The sequence below is a fragment of the Muntiacus reevesi genome, chromosome 4 (assembly GCF_963930625.1).
Source record: "Muntiacus reevesi chromosome 4, mMunRee1.1, whole genome shotgun sequence".
Classification (NCBI taxonomy): Eukaryota; Metazoa; Chordata; class Mammalia; order Artiodactyla; family Cervidae; genus Muntiacus; species Muntiacus reevesi.
Window position 1 is genome coordinate 78,498,801 of NC_089252.1, and position 15,442 is coordinate 78,514,242.

General features: G+C 41.1%; 1 protein-coding gene across 1 annotated transcript in view; it reads right to left on the bottom strand.

Moving 5' to 3' along the window:
* Nucleotides 1-15,442, bottom strand: part of GRM7 (glutamate metabotropic receptor 7) — an 812,551-nt gene that overhangs the window by 380,881 nt on the left and 416,228 nt on the right. The gene's annotated exons all lie outside the window — the stretch shown is intronic.

Genomic DNA, 15,442 nt, shown 5'->3' on the forward strand with positions numbered 1-15,442 from the left:
GAGATACCAAACGAACCAGGGAAAGTAGACAGGGAGGAAGGAATTATGAATTCTGAGTACACAGCTCTTCCTTGTTGATCTTGCTGAATGAGGAAGGCTTAGGCTAGTAAGCCAAGTCCTGATGTGTCATTCATACTTGGCATTCCTTCCATGGTATGGCAAAGCCTCAATGCACTTGGAAACAGCCAGGGATGCCCAGGAATACCAATGATAGTGATTCTGGGGAGGTAGGTTTAGGGAGACAAACTGGATGGGAGGCATTTAAAATGAATGCAATATGCTACAAGAAAACCACAGTCAGCTACAATTAAAAAAAAGAAAAGTACTCAAAGAGATAAAACTCATGTCAGTTTCTATTACTTTTCTGGTGTTTGCAGTCTCATAATTTTCCTCCTTCACATCCATCTCAACTTTCCAAGCTCACAGCCAATGGAATAAATCAAAAAAGTAAAACAATAATAAGAATAAGATCAACTATTATAAATCACAGTAATGAATTTTTTTTGACTACATGCTATATACTCAGCCAGAAATATGTGCTTTATGTATGTTACCTGATCTTAAAAACCTTAAAGGCGGCTAGCATTGCCCATTTCATGTTAGAAGAGAAGGGGATTAAATAAATAAATAGATGTATTTACTGCAGACTTCTCAAGGCTGTCATGCTATTAATTGGCTTATGATAAGCAGCCATTTATGAAGCAACTGATATCCTCCTCACTACCCCAGCTCTTGCTTAGTAGTTACTCCCCGATGTGGTGCTTCATAAAACACACTTTAAGAAAGGCTGGTATAGGCAAAGGGGTAGAGAGGATATCTGGAGGTCAAGCCCCAAAGGTCACCCAATGGGCAGAAGGCCTAGGGGCAGAGACAAGAGGAAAGCTTTGTTCTCTTTGTAACCTGGAGATACCCATAATCAGCGAGCTTATATCCAAAGCACAGACAACTGTGTGGATGCTACCAGGTTTCCACAAATATAGAAAAATATAAACTCTAATCCAGAAGTGAACCTCCATTACATTTTAATGCATTATACTTAATCAGTGTCAGCTCTCTGTAAGTGGCTCTCAACCTTCAGTGCTTGAAATCACCAACGGTCCTTCTATAAAGTACACCAACACTGTCAGCCAACTTGACCTAACTGACATTTACAGAATAATCCCCAGGACAACAGAAGAGTACACATTATTTTCAAGTGAAAATGGAACATTCATTAAGCTAGGCTATCTTCTGGGTCATAAAAGAGAAAAATACCCTCAAATTTAAAAGAACCTTATGACCTCACACCATAAGAGAATCAAACTAGAAATGAATAACAGAGAGATAACAGGAAAATCTCCAAACACTTGGAAATTAAACAGCATACATTTAAATAACCCATGGGTCAAAGAAGTATCAAGAAATTTAAAAATATCTCTAAATGAAAACTAAACTGTGACATTTCAAAATGTATAGATTATAGCTAAACTGATGTTTACAGGAAAATAGATAGAATTAAATACGTAAGTTAGGAAAGAAGAAACACCCAGAATCAGTAACCCAAGCTTCCACTTTAATAAATAAGACAAAGAAGAGCTAAATAACTCACCTCCCAAAAGGCGGAAAAGACCACAATGGTATATTACTACATAACTACTAAAATATCTTTTAAAAATAATGAAAATTTCAAATTCTGGAGAAGATGCAGAGCAACAGAAATGCTCATTCATTACTGGTAGAAACACACAATGGTACAAACAGTGTGGAAAACAGGTTGGCATTAAATGTTAAATATAGAGTTAACATATAAAGCAGTGGTTCCAATGCTAGATGTTTTCCCAAGTGAACTGAAAAGTTATGTTCACACAAATGTGCTCAAAATGTTTGTAGAAACTTCATTCCTAATCACTAAAACTGAAAACAAGTAAGGCATCTGTTAACAGGTGAATGGATAAAGGAACCATAGTCCATGCAGGTGATAGGATATTTTTAGGCAACAAAGGGGAACTACTGACTCTCAGAAGAACATGAATGATTCAAAAATGCATTTTGCTAAGTGAAACGGTCACACCAAAAAGAGTACCTATTATATAATTCTACTCATACGACATTCCAGGGGGAAGAAAGCAAAACCATAGGGTTGGGAAACAGATTGGATGTCAAGATTTAGGAGAGAGAGGAGGGGGTGACCACAAGGGACTGCAGAAGGGCAGCTGGGGCAGTGGATGCATTCTCCATGGTGTGTGATGTAGAAATGCAGCTCTATCTACTTGTGAAAACCTTAAGAACAACGTGTCACAATAACTGGACTTTACTGCGTGCAAAATCAACCACGATATTAGGAGATGCAGACTGTGACAAGTGAGGTGAATGGCATGAAGAATGTACCAGAGCATTTCACTGAAGGGGATGAGCAGAAGAGAAGTTGGCTTAGGTAACTTTTTACAATAGTGTACAACCAGCAGCGAAGGATCACGACAAGAAGAACTGCACCTAAAATGGTGCTTGGATTTGTAAAATTTCCACAGGAGTTAGCAATACTGGAACAGCTTTCTGTACTCAAGCTGAACACAACAGGAAATGATGAATTGTAGGTAAGGGGAGGCAGGTTTGTCAGAGAGATAAAGAGTTTATATATAAACAAGAGTGTGGCAAGAATGGACCATGTGGTGTGAGGAAGATTCAGATAGAGTGTAAACTCATTGGACACAACTGAAGTGACTTAGAAGCAGCAGCGGCCTGGTTTATAAAGAAATCCTTCCATGAGTGGGTCATTTTATATATAAATGCATGTACACATGGGTGAGTATACACATATATCCTACCGCGATCCACTGAGAGTGTCTAGAAATAAAGACATTCCACAGCAACAAACACATCTAGTGATACTGGTTTTGAAATACCATCTTTCAACTAAAGGTCTTTTGGAGAAATGGGTGATCCTCAAGTTGGGGAAAAGCACATATAAGACAGTGTCAGGCAACAAGAAGTTCACAAAAGAGAAAAAAAAAAAAAAGTAAAGGGGGAGAGGTCAAAAGGACATAGGAGCCAACTTAAGAGAAATCCCAGTGAACAAAGCTAGAATAACATTAGCAACAAAATAAATAATGATGGTAATGAATGACTATCCAAAAACTACAATACATGCTCAGGAATCCATACTATTAAAAATGACCAAATCAAATCAATAAATCGGAAAGATGGGATGAATCTTCTTCACAGAAAAATCCAAACTAACAAATGTTGATGGCACAAGGAGGATGGAATATCACTGTTAGAACATTTAGAGGAAAAACTGCTGCATGCAAGGTCCACCGATGAGTGCTAAAATAAGTATAGGAAACTATAAGAAGACACTGAACATTTATACAGCTTAAAAGAATCCTGCTCCAGATCTTCACTAGTCATTCAGGTGGTTTAAACATATGCCTACAACTTCTTTGATACTCTTCCTTTGAAAAGGTAGAGATTAATGGTTTTGCCCTTAAATGTAGTCTGAGTTTGTGCCTCACTTCTTAAGAATATGGCAAAGGAGAAAGCATAACTGGATAGTGGAGAAACCCACTTTCACTGGACCACTAAGTTAACATCACTAGTGCTAAGTCACGTTGTTAACGTACCCCCTGAGAGGATGTGATAAGGGCACCCCCATTTGAATTTCATCCTTCCCCCAAACCCATAACTTTCATCTACCCATGAGAAAATGTCAGAAAAATCCAAATTGAGGGACATTCTACTTTTCAAAGTTCCTGACTTGCACTTTTCAAAATTGTCAAGGTCATGAAATAAAAGACTTAGACATTGAAAACTGGATTGGATCCCTGGACAGAAAAAAGACATTCATGCAAAAGCTCGTGAAATTTAAATAATGTCTGTAGTTAAGAGTATTTTTGCATTGTTGATTTCTCAATTGTGATAAAGTAGTTATTTAAAGTATTAACATTAGTGAGATGGGTCTGTGGGAATTTTCTTTATAACTCTTCTATAAATCTAAACTTATTTCAAAATAAAACTTAAATGTACATGTATATATTTATATATGTGTGTGTATATATGCGTGTGTGTGTGTGTGTGTGTGTGTGTGTGTGTCCCCTTCATGGATCACTGCCTTGCTGTGGCAAAGGGGCTTGTGTAATTCAACGAAACTATGCATCAGGCCGTGCAGAGTCACCCGAGATGGACAGGTCATAGCAGAGAGTTCTGACAAAACGTGATCCACTGGATGAGGGAATGGCAAACCACCCTAGCATACTTGCCGTGAGAACCTCATGGACTGTATAAAAGGCCAAAGAGATATGACACCAAACAATGAGTCCCCCAGGTCTGAAGGTGTTCACTATGCTACTGGGAAAGAGCAGAGGAGAATTACCAATAGCCCCAGAATGAATGAAGCAGCTGGGCCAAAGTGGATACAACCCTCAGTCATGGATGTGTCTGGTGATAAAAGAAAAGTCTGACGCTGCAAAGAACAGCAGTGTATAGAACTGGAATGTTAGGTCCATGAATCAAGGAAAATTGGACAAGGTCAAGCAGGAGATGTTAAGAATAAACATCAACATCCTAGGAATCAGGAAACTAAAATGGGCGGGAATGGTCAAATTTAACTCAGATGCAGATTATATCTATGACTTCGGGCAAGAATACCATAGGAGAAACAAAGTAGCCCTCATAATCAACAAGAGTCTAAAATGCAGTACTGGAGTCCAACCTCAAAAAGAACAGAATGGTGTTGGTTTATTTCCATTCAACATCAAGCCATTCAACATCAGAGTAACCCAAGTCTATGCCCCTACCACCGAGGCCGAAGTAGCTGAATGTGCTCAGTTCTATCAAGACCTAGAAGACCTCCTAGAACTAACACCTAAAATAGATGTTCTGTTCATCATCAGGGATTGGAATGCAAAAGCAGGAAGTCAAGATATACCTGGAGTAACGGGCAAGTTTGGCCTTTGAGAACAAAATGAAGCAGGGCAAAGGTTAACTGAATTCTGCCAAAGAATGCACTGGTGATAGCAAACACTGTTTTTCAACAACACAAGAGACGATTTTATACATGGACATTACCAAACGATCAATACCAAAATCAAATTGATTATATTCTTGGCAGCCAAAGATGCAGAAGCTGTATACAATCAGCAAAAACAAGACCTGAAGGTGACTATGGCTCACATTATCAGCTTCTCATAGCAACATTCAGGCTTAAACCAAAGAAAACCAGGGAAAACAATAGGCCAGCCTGGTATGACTTAAAGAAAATCCCGTATGAATTTGCAGCAGAGGTAATGAATAGGTTCAAGGGATTAGATCTAGTTAACAGTTTGCCTGAAGAACTATGCACAGAGGTCCATAATATTGTACAGGAGGAGGTGAATAAAACCATCCCAAAGAAAAAGCAAAGCAAGAAGGCAGAGTGGATATCTGAGGAGGCTTTACAAATAGGGGAAGAACAAAGAGAAGTGAAAAGCAAGGGAGAGAGGGGAAAATAACTCCAATTAAATGCAGAGTTCCAAAAATTAGCTCTAAGAGACACAAAAGCCTTCTTCAATGAACAATGCTTAATAATAGAAGAAAACAGCAAAAGGGGAAAGACTAGAGATCTCTTCAGGAAAATTGGAAACATCAAGAAAGCATTCCACACAAAGATGGGCACAATAAGGGATAAAAATTGTAGAGACCTAGTGGACGCTGAACAGATCAAGAAGAGATGGAAAGAATATACAGAAGAACTGTTTAAAAAATATCTTAATGAACTGGATTACTATGATAGTGTGGTTAGTCACCCAGAGCTAGAAATTCTGGAGTGCAAAATCAAGTGGGCCTTAAGAAGCACCGCTTTTAATAAAGTTAGTGGATGTGATGAAATTCCAGCAGAACTATTCAGATTCCCAAAGGAGGATGCCATCAAGGTTTTGCATTCATCATGTAAGCAAATCTGGAAGACCCAGGAGTGGCCGCAGGACTGGAAAAGGTCAATCCTCATTCCAATTCCCAAGAAGGGTAGTACCAAAGAATGTGCTAACCATCAGACAACTGCACTCATCTCCCAAGCTAGTAAAGTCATACTTAAAATCTTGCATGTTAGGCTTCAGCATTTTGTGAGCCAAGAAATTCCAGATGTTCAAGCTAGGTTTAGAAAAGGAAGAGGAACAAGAGATCAAATTGCCAACATTCACTGGATTATAGAGAAAGCAAGACAATTTCAGAAAAATGTCTATCTCCGTTTCACCAACCATGCTAAAGACTTTGTGTGGATCATGACAGACTATGGAAAAATCTTGGAGAGATGGGAATATCAGACAATCTTATTTGTCTCCTGAGAAACTTGTATGTGGTTCAAGGAGCAACAGAACCCTGTATGGAACAACTGACTGGTTCAAGATCGAGAAAGGAATACAACAGGGCTGTCTGCTGTTACTGTGTTTATTTAACCTATACACTGAGTACATCATGAGAAATGCCAGGCTGGATGAGTCACAAGCTGGAATCAAGATAGGCAGGAGAAACATCAACAACCTCAGATATGTGGATGATATCACTCTAACGGCAGAAAATGAAAAGGAATTAAAGAGCCTCTTGATGAGGGTGAAGGAGGAGAGTGAAAAAGCTGGCTTAAGGCTAAATATTTATAACAAAACAAACAAAAAAAAAGCTAACACTAAGATCATGGCATCCAGCCTCATTACCTCATGGCAAATGAAGGGGACAAGGTGGAAGTGGTGACAGATATCCTTTTCTTGGGCTCCAAACTCACTGCGGATGGTGACTGCAGCCATGAAATCAGAAGAAGATTGCATCTTGGCGGGAAAGCAATGACAAACCTAGACAATATGTTGAAAAACAGAGACATTACTCTGCCAACAAAGGTCCATATTGTCAAGACTATGGTCATCTCAATGGTTATGTATAGTTTTGAGAGCTGGATCGTAAAGAAGGCAGACCACCAAAGAATTAATGCCTTTGAACTGTGGTGCTGGAGAAGATGCCCAAAAGTCCCTTGGACAGCAAGGAGATCAAACCAGTCAATTTCAAATGAGATCAAACTTGAATATTCACTGGAAGTACTGACACTTAAGTGCCAGTATTTTTGGTCATCTGATGTGAATGGACGACTCACTGGAAAAGTCCCTGATGCTGGGAAAGATTGACAGCAGAAGGAGAAGAGGGTGTCAGAGGATGAGATGGTTGGGATGGCATCACCAATGCAATGAACATGGATTTGGGCAAACTCCAGGAGATGGTGAGGGACAGGGAGGCCTGGCGTGCTGCTGTCCACGGGGTCACAGAGAGTTGGACATGACTGGGCAACTGAACAATAACAAATGTGTGTGTGCGTGTATCATCTATTTATCTAATCCATCTATACCTACCTGGCTGTCGAGGTCTTTATGAATACTTATTTAGTAAGTAGTGAATCAGAGGCAGGAATCTGAATTTTTAACTAGAATTTTATCATGTTGGCTCAGATATTAAAGAAACTGTCTATAATGCAGGATATGTGGGTTCAATCCCTGGGTCGGGAAGATCCCCTAGAGAAGGAAACAGCAACCCACTTCAGCATGACTCGCCTGGAGAATCCCACGGACAGAGGAAGCTAGCAGGCTACAGTCTATGTGGTCACAAAGAATCAGACACAACTGAGCAACTAACAGGCTTAGCCCAATGATGTACCATTCACCTCCAGAGCTTCTCATCAGCAGGTGTGGGTGAGGCCTGTGAATGTGCATTTCTAACAAGTCCCAGGTGATGCTGACACTGCAGGTCAGGGGACCATATTTTGAGATCACTGGTCTAGGTGACATTGCTGCAGGTAGCCAGGGGATCAGATTTTGAGAAATATTCTCTTAGGTATCTCCAAATTGGTTGTAGCCAGTTAATACAGAAGCAGAACTTATGCATGGGTATCCTCACCAAAACTTTTCAGGGAACTCTTAGGGCTTCCCTGGTGGCTCAGGGGTAAAGAAATTTGCCTGTGATGCGAGAGACCCGGGCTTGATCCCTGAATTGGAAAAATCCCCAGGAGAAGGGAATGCCAACCCACTCCACTATTCTGGCCTGGGAAATCACATGGACAGAGGAGCCTGGCGGGCTACAGTCCCTGGGGTCTCAAAGAGCAGGACATGACTGAATGACTAACACTTACTTAGGATAGTGAGACAGAAAGAAAGAAGGGCTGGATTGTTGGGCTTTATCATAATGTTTCCACTGAGGCAGAGAGTGAACTAGAGAAATGTCCCTGGGTAATGGCGACTACAGTCTCAAGGCAGTAATGGCTCCAAATCTGGAAAATATCAGGCAGTAGAGATGGATGAAACCATCAGCAAACTGTTCTGGGGCTGCTGTGGAGAAGAAATGGCCACAGCGTTCTCTTTTTAGGCAGGAGAAGGGGAATGATTCTGGGTGGAAACTCAGCTTCTCATCAGGATTCATTTACGGCTGAGTGATTAAGCAAATCAGAGCAAACTTTATTTGGTACTGTGATGAGTGGAGAGGCGGTCTGCACTTGTGGGTTTGGGGCTCAGCCAATGCACTCGGGGAACCCATGCATGGAGTTTCGTGACTGCAGAATTGAGATGCTCACCCTGTCTTATAGAGAACTGTCCACAGATGAGTAAAATCAAACAACTCAACAGAGGAGAGACACTGGCTATTAACATGGTAATGGGAATGGATGTGTTCATAAAGCTAAAATGCAAAATGCAAGGAAAATTGAAAAACAGAGGATGAGAGAGAAACATGCTATTTTGATCATCTTCTCTTAGATGACTTGAATGGTACCTGCTGGAAAAACAGTCATTTCATTTGCCTCAGACCCACAAGAGAATATGGCAGGATGAAAAATATACGTATATCATACATAGACGACTTAAACCAAGCATTCAATTCAGACCAACCATGCCCTGCCAGAAATGGGCCATTTTGAGAAAACAATTCAGGTCTTGTGTGTCTGCCAGCAAGAAAGGAAGTGGTCTAACACACAGGCGTGCACACACACACACACACCCACCCACATGCACTTCTGGTGTTTGAATATCAGTTACTTTATTTCTCACTAATGGTGATAACCCAGCACCCTACACTCTCCTGTGACATGTAGCCAACTTTTTCATCTTAAGCTACCGCCCTACTGGGTGCAAGCTTTCTGTGGTTTGTGTTCTAGCTTAGTCACTCAGTGGATTCAGATTTCTCTCTCTTACATACCTGATGGCATTTAGTCACCACAGCACATGAGCAATCTATATCTGAGAAAATACTGGCTCAGCACCTTGAGTTTAAGAATCTAGCTTTCGAGGGATATTGCATTTGTGTGTAAAGACCACTTGGAGTTCGGCATCTGTGGAGGGGCACACGAGTGTAGGAAAAATTGGACAGTATCCTCATACATGTGGCAAATGGAGAGGCACGTCACAGACAGGACAACTCCCTTCTCGGCATGTCAGCTCTGACTGAATAAGCCCACTGTCAGTAGCTTGAGGACTACAGGCCACTGAGGTCATGGAAATAATTCCAGCATCCCAGAAATCAATCTGCTTCTCAATTTGGAGCTGCAAAAACTGGTCAGTTTTCTGTCTGCCTGTGGTAGCAAGCAATCTATAACTGCAAGAGAAACTTCAGGAGTCAGGCCAAAGAGTGCTTCCATTAAAAATAGTTTCTCTCCCAAATGATTATACATTCTCTTCCATCTAATAAGCAGAAGCAATAGGAAAGCATTTAAAGTTTGCAACTCAATCCTGTCAGGGTTTCCACACCATACAATCCCACTGAGGATTTGGCCTGCTATTTAGATATGCCCAAATTCAACTTAGCAAATATTTATTGAGACTATACTCTGTCAAGGGTTCTCTAGGAATTATTTTTCTGAAGGAATATATAAAAGCAGTACACACAGACTTAGAAATGACCTTGTCCCATTCTCTATTACAAACAGGGAAGCTGACGTCCATAGAGTTTGATAGCAATGGTACTGATGACAGCAGGAGGACTGTAACTCACAGAGTCCTGTGTATGTGTCAGATGCCGTCCTGAGCGCTTTCTCTCATACTTGCTGGTCATATAACCCTATGAGGCAGGTGTGCTAACATTCCCATTTGGACAGGTGGAGACAGAGGCATTCTGAAGTAGCTCATCCCAAGTAATGAACTCAACAACAGAGGAGTGCTAGGATGTTTGTCTTTCAAAATATACCTCACAAATTATGGAGAGAGGATGGCAAATATCATATGAGCAGAAAAAGACATACTTGACACATCGAATTAGAGGAATCACCAAAGGTGTAATGTAATGGAAGAAATTTAGTCTCAGATGGAGGTTTCACATCTGTGCAGGGGGTCAGTGGAAGGACACTTAATGGAGAGAAGACAGAAGTCAAATTGGAAAAGTCATTATGGATAAGATCATCCAGCCTTCCCTTGTTTCTTGGCTCACTAATTCCTGGTTTTGCTCAGGGTGGATGTCTGGTCCCAAGTAACAGTTCATCACAGATTATACATAAATGGGCAGTTCTGCTTCCAAATCTGCCAGCCTCTTCTCAAGGTAGAAATGACCATGAAATGCTGAGGACAGCTCTGGAAAAAACCTGCTCATTTTGAAAAGGAGAGAGAAAAGAGGAGAGGCTGGTATTCCTCCTCCTCCAGGCTTTAGGTGTTAGGTCTAGAGCTCTTATTGCCTTCTTGACACCATCCAGCCACAAGGAGAATAATGAACAACGATGCACTAAAAACAGTAAACCAGAAAGAAAGAACTAGAGTCCCTGAGCTTCTGCGTGGTTGAGCAGAAGCCACACTGCCAGCAGTCACTTACCTCCCGGTATGTGAGAAAACAGAGCACGTTCTCACTTAATTACTAGCATTCAGTTTTCTGTTACTTGCAGTTGAACACAGTCCTAGCTTGTCCTTGCCTTTAAAGAACTTCCAGCCCATTAAAAAGGACAGAAAATTCCTGACGGTGCAGAAGAGTCAAATAAAGGTAAGATGCAGAATAAAGGGCAGGAATCACAGTGTGGTGGCGGGGGATGCTGGGGCAAAGGGCTGACGGGCACCTGCATGGACCTGTGGGCACGGAGCTGGCCAAGAGGAAGACAGAGTGGGAGGGAGTAAGCTGCCGCATGGAAACATGGAATGGTACCCAGGGTCAGAGGAAGAGAGGGCAAAACGTTTGATGACGGGGACACATTTATTGAAATAACAAGTTCAGGGTTCTTTATTTTTCATAGTCACTAAGTGTCTGCATAATCTTTCACAACACATATTCCTTTCTAGATTGAGAGGGCAGAGGATGGAAAGCAGGAAGCAAGGACGCTCAAATAAAAGACTCAGCAGCCAGAATGTAAGGAGCTTTGGGGGAGCTTGGATAGATGAGCTTGCCTGTAGCAAAGCAGAATGAAAATCAGTGGTTAGACTAATAGGGTTGGGGTGGGACTACACAAGACTTCACGAGACAAGCCAGAAGGAAGTATATGCTTGGGTGAAAAATCTCCTCTGTTGCTGTCAGGGAGCACTACGTGTCTTGCTGAGAGCAGAACTCACGTGGTGTCTGCACAAGGTAATGACAGGTTAATTCATCATATCTTTCAGCCAAGAAATGTCAGACCTCAAATCTCACTTAAACATGTTCAGCAATTTCAGGGGCATCGTTGTGCCTGAGAAGAATTTGCATCCTACTTTGAGAGACACTGGGATTTAAAGCAATCTTGAACAAGTCATGCATATTCTAGCTGGCTTGATCTGAGAACCCAGGAGATTTAATGACACTTAGTACAACCCTCTCATTTTAAAGACGGTGACAGTGGCCTGGAAAGGGCAGGTGGCCGGGCAACTCGGCAACAGAGCTGATGCTCTGAGATTAATGTGATTTTCTTCTTAAATTTCAGATTTGACCCTCTCTCAGCTGGTGATGTTAGCCTCTGAGTTACGCTCTTTGCCATTTTACAGTCACACATTCACTCGTTAACAGAAAATTCACCAAGCACCTGCCATGTACATCTTACTTTAAGTTGCTAGGGATAAAGAAATCAACATAAAAGACAAACATCCTATTCGTTCTCATGGGGATGCATACAAATAAGACCGCTTTTCTTCTTAATTCTCTTTCAAAACTGACGGCCTCTGAGAATGCTCTGAGTTTCATTAACAGCCAGCATGAAACATCAAGTTATCCTCAACAGCTGCTACCTTGGCAGGTTGTGAATGGGTTAATCAAGAATGTGCTCTGGTTCAGGAAGCCTTTGGAAGGCAAGCTCTTCCTTTCAAGAGCTAAGAAACTGGCTGATTTTTTGCAGTCACTGGTTTTCCCTGTGGCTTGAAGAGCCTTGGCCATCTGAAGCAATTGTCACTTGTCTCCAACAGCGACGGTGTGAGGCTGGCCCAATACACATCCCTGGACAGTAAAAAGGAGGTCAGCCATGGACTTCAGACAGGACTGGCATTTCCAAACCACTGTCAGCATTTACTCAAGTTCTCACTTGGCTGTGTACAGGGGAAATGGAGCAGACCCATTTTGTGATTCATTTCAAATCTTGAAAATTAGGGGATAATCAGATATTGTATCTGTGTGGAAATTCATCCAGATAATTCAAATTCAGTGGGAATTTAGGGCAGACATATGTATATACATATATACATATATATGTATATATATATATATACACACACACATATGTGTGAAAACATATATATGTATATAAACTATTTTATTATTTCATTATATAACTAGGGCAGTGGTTCTAAAGATATGGTCTTACTTTTGTGAATTCTCTAGTAATCTGCATGTGCATTTCTTGCAGTACTCTATTGGAGTGATTTTTAAAATAATCTCCACACTGCTAGTTTTCTGAATAAACTGACAATTGATTTCTGTCTTCAGAGTCTTCATCGTTTCTTTCACTAAAGTAGTATATGTCCCCATAATGACTCCCTTTATTGGTGCCAAAGCCTTTTTAATTTGTTCATTCTTTTTATTAAGATATGGTTGATTTACTATATTGAGTTAGTTTCAGGTTTATAGAAAAGTGATTTACTTGACATACATACATACATATGTCTAAATATATCTATTCTTTTTCAGATTATTTTTCATATAGGTTATTACAGTGTTGAGTAGGGTTCCCTGTGCTATACAGTAGGTTTTTATTGACTACCTATTATAGGTATATTACTGCATATATATTAATCCCAAACTCCTCATTTATCCCTACCCTTCTTCCCTTCACTTCACTTTTTCCCCCTTTGGAAACCTCATTTGAACTCTTTTGTTGTTGTTCAGTCGCTAAGTCATGTCCAACTCTTGACCACCCCATGGACTGTAGCACACTAGGCTCCTCTGTCCTCAACTATCTCCCAGAGTTTGCTCAAATTCATGTCTGTTGATTCAATGATGCCATCAACCATCTCATCCTCTGCCACCTCCTTCTTTTTCCTTCAAGCTTTCCCAGGATCAAGGTCTTTTCCAGTGAGTTCAATTTTTGCATCAGGTGGCCAAAGTTTTGGAGCTTCAGCATCAGTCCTTCCAATGAATATTCAGAGTTGATTTCCTTTAGTATTGACCGGTATGATCTCCTTGCTGTCCGAGGGGTTCTCAAGAGTCTTTTCCAGCAGCACAGCTTGAAAGCATCAATTCTTCAGCACTCAGCCTTCTTTATGTTTCAACTCTCACATCAGTGCATGACTACTGGAAAAACTATAGCTTTGACTATATGGATCTTTGGCAGCAAAGTGATGCCTCTGCTTTTTTAATATGATGTCTAGGTTTGTCATGGCTTTCTTTCCAAGGAGCAGGTACCCTGCACTGCAGGCAGATTCTTTGCCGTCTGAGCCAGCAGGGAAGTCCTTGCAAGGAGCAAGTGTCTTTTAATTTCATTGCTGCACTTACAGTGCACAGTAATTTTGGAGCCCAAGAAAATAAAATCTGTCACTGCTTCCACTTTTCCCCCATCTATCTGCCAAGAAGTGATGGAACTGGATGCCATGAGTTTTCTGAATGTTGAGTTTTAAGCCAGTTTCTTCACTCTCCTCTTTCATCCTCATCAAGAAGCTCTTTAGTTCCTCTTCACTTTCTGCCATCAGAGTGGTATCATCTGTGTATCTGAGGTTGCTGGTATTTCTCCCAGCAGTTTGATTCCAGCTTGTGATTCATTCAGCTCAGCATTCCACATGGTGTATTCTGCATAATAGTTAAATAAGCAGGGTGACAATATATAACCTTGTCGTACTCCTTCCACAAGTTAGAACTAGCTCATTGTTCCATGTCTGGTTCTAACTGTTGCTTCTTAACCCACATGAAGGTTTCTCAGGAAACAGGTAAGGTGGTCTGGTACTCTCATCTCTAATAATTTTCCACATTTTTTGTGATCCACAAGTCAAAGGCTTTAGCATAGTCAGTGAAACAGAAGTAGGTTTTTTTGTCTTTTTCTGGAATTCCCTTGCTTTCTCCATGATCCAACAAATGTTGGCTATTTGATTTCTGGTTACTCTGCCTCTTCAAAACCAGCTTTTATATCTTGATGTTCTGGGTCCACGTACAGCTGAAGTATAGCTTGAAGGATTTTGAGCATAACCTTGCTAGCATGTGAAATGACAGCAACTGTAGTTTTCTTCTAAGGCATTATTGCCCACAGTTGTAGACATAATGGTCATCTGATAAATTCACCCATTCCCATCCGTTTTAGTTCACTGATTCCTAAGATGTCAATGTATAATCGTGCTATCTCCTGCTTGACCACATCTGATTTAACTTGAGTCATGACCTAAGATTCCAGGTTCTTATGCAATAGTTTTCTTTACAGCAACAGACTTTACTTTTACCACCAGACATCTACAACTGAGCTCCATTTCTGCTTTGGCCCAGCTACTTCATTCTTTCTGGAGCTATTAGTAATTGCCCTCTGCTCTTCCCCAGGAGTATATTAGACACCTGACCTGGGGTGTTCACATTTTCTGGTGTCCTATCTTTTTGCCTTTTCATACTGTTCATGGGGTTCTCCAGGCAAGAACACTGGAGTGGGTTGCCATTTCCCCTTCCAGTGGACCATGTTTTGTCAGAATTCTTCACTCTGAACCATCTGTCTTGGGTGGGTATTCACAGCATGGCTCACAACTTCATTGAGTTACACAAGCTCCTTCACCACAACAAGGCTGTGATCCATGAAGGAGATTTGAACACTATCAAGTACTAAAAGGGGGGGGGAATGTGGGGGTGCTCATACATTTTATGGATGAGAGGACAGAAGCTTGGAAATTGATTTGTCCAACCCTGCATAGCTAAAATCAGTGTCAGGGCAAAACCCAAGGTCAGCTGATCCTCAGTCCTGCTGTGTCCCCACCAGCTCTCAGGATTCTGATGAGATGAGGGTCTCCCCACTGTTCCAACCCTTACTCTTTCCTCCATCATATTTCTCTAAGTGAATCAATAAACCAGCACAGATGGAACACTTGTAACCCCCGTGACCTAAGCAATCAAACTTTTCTATACA